Source organism: Clinocottus analis, unplaced genomic scaffold (genome assembly GCF_023055335.1).
Source record: "Clinocottus analis isolate CAN_PGR_092001 unplaced genomic scaffold, fCliAna1.0.p SCAF_5, whole genome shotgun sequence".
NCBI lineage: Eukaryota > Metazoa > Chordata > Actinopteri > Perciformes > Cottidae > Clinocottus > Clinocottus analis.
This window is the reverse complement of record NW_027176207.1, coordinates 20109251-20115250: the sequence shown is the minus strand read 5'-3', so window position 1 is coordinate 20115250 and position 6000 is coordinate 20109251. Positions and strand designations below refer to the sequence as shown.

At 44.8% G+C, this 6000-nt stretch overlaps 1 protein-coding gene across 1 annotated transcript in view; it reads left to right on the top strand.

Annotated features, from left to right (window-relative positions):
- Positions 1–6000, top strand: part of fstl4 (follistatin-like 4) — a 183449-nt gene that overhangs the window by 1923 nt on the left and 175526 nt on the right. The gene's annotated exons all lie outside the window — the stretch shown is intronic.

The following is a 6000-nucleotide window of genomic DNA, read 5'->3' as shown; positions in this document are numbered from 1 at the left end:
ATGGCTGCTTGTTGTGCTTCAGAGACGGCCTAATGGCGGGATGACTCACACGCCCGCGGACCCACAACGAAGACACTTTATGCAGCCGCACACACAGACACACACAGTGGGAAACATCCACTGTAGCCTCCTGCAGCTCTCCTCGCTATACAGCCCTGCAGAAGCAGCCTGTGTGTGTGTGTGTGTGTGTGTGTGTGTGTGTAGATGATGCACGTGTGCAGTTGTGTCATGCACAATTTTTTAAAGATGGCAATAAAAAAAGGTGTCATCGCGTGTTGTGCATCCCGGCTGACGAAGAGGTTTCACACGCTCTCTTCAACACCGGCATGTAATTGACCTTTTTTTTTTTTTCCGTGGAAGATATAAAGCTGTACAGTCAGCGTTCGCTCTCTAATAAACTGTTAAACAGTGTCAATACTTTCTGGTGAGTTTCTAGTCGTTCTTGTTGGAGCTGCTGTGTTGAGAACAGTTAAAGGGACAGTACGCGCCCGAAAAAAACCCGAGTTCGCATTGTCTGCCATAAGATTTCTGGAGAGAAACATTGCTGTAATGTTCACATTTCACACAAACTGAGTGCTGTATTTTAAATCCTTTATTAATCCCACAGTGGGGGGATTATACCCCCAATCTTTAGTGATTAAGGAGCTGAGTGCTAGCGTAAAGCATCCGGGGAACAACCGGGGGGTCTAGTGTCTTGCTCAAGGACACTTTGACATGCAACTTATGGGGAGACCGGGGGATCGAACCGGCGACCTTGTGGTTTCAACATAGTCTTGACAATTCGGAGAGAAGGTAGACGCCTCCAAAACTGGGCAACTCACAACAAAAATTATTAAATTGACAAAAAAGAGAGCGGAAAAATGTGTATTTTTGATTTTTAGTGGGGGGACTGTCCCTTTAAGTAACCAAACAGAGTATTAAAAAAAACGTATGCACCTACGAAGCAACCGTGTAACTCGTAAATGAGTTAAATAATATGATGACTGTGATCACAGCTGCTGAGAGGTCAGAGGTCAGGCTCGAGCAGCAGCGATGAGTTCAGGGTCTTTGCTCCGGGACGTTTCGGCCGCTGAGCGCTGACACGACCGGACGAGAACCGGCTGCTGTGGTGAAAGTCCGTCTCTCTCTCGACCCACTTGACTTCACTCGACTGGAAACAGACGGAGAACAAGATTCACGCCACACATTTTAAAATAAAAAATAAAAAAAAGGGGCGCGTCACATGATAGCTAACTTTTTTTTATTTAGAGATGGCTCACACGCCCGCTCGGCTCTCTTGCAGCGCCGCTGTCCGAGAAGGAAAAGGGACGGCTTTGAAGTTGAAATTAAAAAAAAGATTTTTCTGAAGTTTTCTCAAGGTCCTTTAATATTAAAAGTTGTGTTGTAGAGCTCTGGCTCCATTAGAGAGGAGAGAAGCTGCAGGACAGCGAGGGATTCAGTCTCTGGACCTCAAAGCCGTCGCCTGTCATGCCGGTGAGAACTTCCTCTCGGTCGTGTCATCGTACAGAGCTTCTTACTGCGGATCTTTAACGTGAGAAGGGACGAAGCGAGGTTTATTTTAAACATTCAGAACGTGGGAATTATTACCCGGGAGGTTTGCTTTTTAGTTAGCAGGATTAAGGAGAAACTACTGGCCTGATGTTCATGAAACTATGGCGGGAGGGTGTCACATGAGCCAAGGATGAACCTGTATGGAGGTTCACGCTCCATTTTTATTTAGCTAACGCATTTATCCAAAGCGATTTACATAGAGCAATTCAGGGTTAAGTTACGGGACACGAACCACCGACCTTTTCATTGAAAGACGGGTGTCGACCACCGAGCCACAGTCGCCCCGGGTTTGGCGCTAATAAGTTGTCATTGTCGTCGATATCTGGTATTTCACGCGCAAATAGTCAAAACGCGTCTCCAAGAATGGTTATTTTTTTCCGCCTGTGAATAGAGACGTGACCCAGATCCTTGTTATTGATTTAATGTAGAAGCTGCAGGCATTAAACGATCCATATATATATAAAAAAAGAGCCCTGGATGGCACGTCGATACAAGATGCAATTTGAATAAATACACGTTTTCACATCAATTACATCGGCCGGCTCGTCAGCAGTCAAAATGTTCGGCATCCCGTCGCCTGAAACCCCCCGCATGCCGAGCTCGTCTAATCAGGAGTCAGATTTATTCCCGCACAACAAAAAATGTCCCCTCGGGTAAACCCAAGCCCCCCCCCCCTCCTCCTTCTAGTGACTTTGATTTGTTTGGCTTTTGCAAAAAAATTTTTTTCCCAAAGAAATATAATGAGTCCCGCACTCCAAAAAACAAAAGGTAAAAAATGCATTACAGATGGCGAGTTACAGCCTCGTGGGCTGGCTCTCTCGCCGCACACTCACATCCTGATTAGTTTTAAATTGAACTGAGGAAACTCTCTCTCTCTCTCTCTCTCTCTTTCTCTTTCTTTCTCTCGTGGGTTCCTGGCACTCTCGCACCCAGAGAAATGTAACGTGATTAACATGACAATGACAAGCACTTAATATGAATGACACTGACAAGCGAGGAGGGCCGGTAACTCGCACCATTAGCTTCCTCGTGTCTCTTCTTTTTCCATCCCACCTCACCTGGCGGCGAGTCCCGACCTGAAATGTTGGCGAAACCTCACCTCACTTGAAATTCCCATCACTAATGTCGAATTTCTAGAAATGACCTTTACCGCCGCCTCCCATGTGAACACAGCCGCTGAGCAAAGAGCTCCACGCCGCCGCCGCCGCCGCCTCCTCCGCCTGAATGGAGGGAAACCTGACGAAAGAGTCGGGCCGAGAGGGAGAGGTACGCCGAGGAGGTCACGGAAAGGTCACCTGGCGTATCTTGTTTTCTCTGCAGTGAAGTCAGTCAACCGTCTGCCCGGCCGGCCGGCCCTCTTCCTTTCATGCAGTCCATCCTCGCTCCCGCTTCTTGGCGGTGCTTCTTTTTCTAGCTTTGAGCCGTTTTTTCACATCACCGCCTTCGAAATGTTGCCTCAGTCGTATCGGTGTGCCTCCCTCCCCCTCTGCCCAGTTCCTCCTGTTCAACTTTTCAGCGTGCCGAGAGGAGAAAGTTTGAAAGGTTGAGATTTGTGGTGGGAAACGGTTTGGTTTTCACAAGGCAAAAAAGGTGAAAGACGAACTGCGTAAAAGCCGAGAAACAGGAGAATTAATCATATTAAAACATCTTGGATGTAGGGTTGTGATCGGCTTTGATAAATACTGGAAAAAAAGTGGTTAAAAGTCTTCTAAAATGCTGAAAGTGCACCTTCATCTAGTCACTAAGAAACCACTTAGTAGGTCAAGAATGAACTTCAACCAAGCTCGAGTCTCAAACTAGAAATCTGAACAACAAACAGGTTTAATACCAAATTAAAAAAAATAGTTTAAATTACACTCTTTGGGTCTTGTCACTCTTGCTTAGGTTTAGGCAGCCGCTTAGTTAGGTTAGATTTAATAAATATTGTAAAGTAAAATGTTAGCAATGATAACAAAAGTAGGGAAAACCCATAAGTTCAAAATAACTCCACAATACTTTGGGTCTACTGGTTGAAAGTCTTGTGTTTCTTTGATACTCTCTCCATGCGGGTGATAATGACTCAAACGGGTTTACAATGCCGTTAATAGAAAGTCTCGTACAGAAGATAAAGGGCGTCGCGTTACAAAGTTTGAATGATCAGATCCTTAAGAAACAAAAGAAACCAATATCACAACCATTAGACGACACTACGTCTTACACTGTGTGTTACACTGTGTGTTACACTGTGTGTTACACTGTGCGACCCGGTGTTGAATTTATTGGGAAACCTGACGGCACCAAAATAGAGACGACCCAGTTTCCTTCAGCGCAAACGGAGCTCACGCTTTCAGAAGTTTTTACTGATGGTGTAGCAAGATTAGGGTTGCAAGCGGGCTCTAAATGCTCCCTTTGAATTCTCTAATTTGGGTTTACCCCCCGCGAGAAACCTTGCTGTGATTTTAAGCTACAAGAAAACAGATTTCAGTGTCGACGTGAAGCTCCGTAGTGAAAGCTGCAGTCGAAACAAACCCGTCTGGAACCTCCACATCTAAACACCTCGCTACGATGTGTGAATGCTACAACGTCTCAATACTTCAACGTCTGACTGCTACAATGTCTGACTGCTACGATGTCTGACTGCTACGATGTCTGACTGCTACAACGTCTGAATGCTACAACGTCTGACTGCTACGATGTCTGAATGCTACAACGTCTGACTGCTACGATGTCTGACTGCTACAATGTCTGAATGCTACAACGTCTGACTGCTACGATGTCTGAATGCTACAACGTCTGAAATGAAACGATGACGTTAACAGTGTTGGCAGTACATACATGTTTCCCCCCACAAAAGTGCCTCTGAAGAGCCATACATGATTTAAAAAGGCATTTTCTCTTCCTTACCGATGCTGACCTCCTTCGTCTTCCCTCCTCCCCCTCACCTATAAAGCTTTGCAACAAACAGGAGTCCCGTTAGCCGGGTAGACCACTCCGCTCCGGCAGCGCTGATCCCCCCGCCCCGATATCCTATTTGCTCTTGCAGCCGTGTCATATTAGAGCCCGCAGAGGCGGATTTCTGGATTTAACAAGTCGCCTCGCTGGTTCGCGCGTCCTTCAGCCCCCACCTGACAAGACAGGATGTGGGATTTACCACCTCGAGGGGCTGCGGATCTCGTCCCGGTGACGTTGCCACGGAAAAAGCCGAAAGGAAATAATAAAGAAGGGGAGCCTCTTATAGAGACAGCAAGCGGCGAAGAGATGGAGTCGTTCGTTTTAAAAGCAATGCAGAAAAACCAGCTGATCAATTGGCCTTAAATGAATTAGCTCCGCTATACATTAGTGACCTCTCGAACGCTGTATTCTGCAGAGGTGACGGGAATTTCTCTGTTTCTGCTCCCAGGCCCTGAAGTCGCCTCCCGTTCCGCCATTGACAATTTAAAATCCAGTTCAAAGACCTTCGTCAGCTTTTAGTTCGGTCTGAGGCGGCATGCTGGCTTTACCCGAGTCCCCTCTTAACTTATCTCCGCTGGTTTTTTAATCTGCTGAAGGTTTTATTCAATTTCTCCTTACTTCTTAATTAATTTGTCCTTTTCTTTTATTGTACAACATTATGTTTGATTGCCTTTAATGAACCTTGTATGTCTTCAACTATATTGAGGCAGATCCTAACCCATCCACCTCTAGTTGTGAAGCACTCCGGTTGGTTTTCAATGTGACAAAAATTATAAATATAATTAAATGACTTTACTTAACTTGACTTAATACAGGTGTCTGGTCTCAACCCTGTCTCCAAAAATTACTACACCCCAGAACTAATACACATTTTCAATTACGTTGACTAGAAACATATTTTCTCCCTGATTACTACGTCTGTGTTTGAAGCGTTACATTTTTGTGTTCTTGTTGTCTTGCTTTCCCGCTAAAATTTAGCACATTTAAATGTATAAACTCTGCGGAGGAAAAGAAAAAGGGCGCTGTAAGAACATTTCAGCCCACATCCAAACATCTTGACTGTATTTGTAACACGTCAAACACAAACGTAAAAACAATGAAACAAAAATATGTGTATAAGCAACGTGTACGTGTATAATCAATGTATTTATAATACGTCAAACAGATGTAATTAGGGAGAAAATATGTTTCTAGTCAACGTAATGGAAAATGCGTATTAGTTCTCGGGTAACGTAATTTTTCGTAGCGGCACAACCTGCGTTGTGTTCTCTGAGAAGTGTTTGTCCATTTTCTTGGCAGTCGCCAATGTATTTTTGCCCCTTAAAAACACATCTTACCTAACATATCCTCATACGGCACATAATATGATATCCTACGATAAAGTTACTACTATTTTCGTGCTTTTTCCTACCCAGAAACACTTGTTTTTGTTAGCTTGTGACACGCAAACAGTTCTTTCAAAGTACACCGGTCTTCTGGGTGAAAGACATTTTTTCGCTTGACCCGTCGACCTCTCGT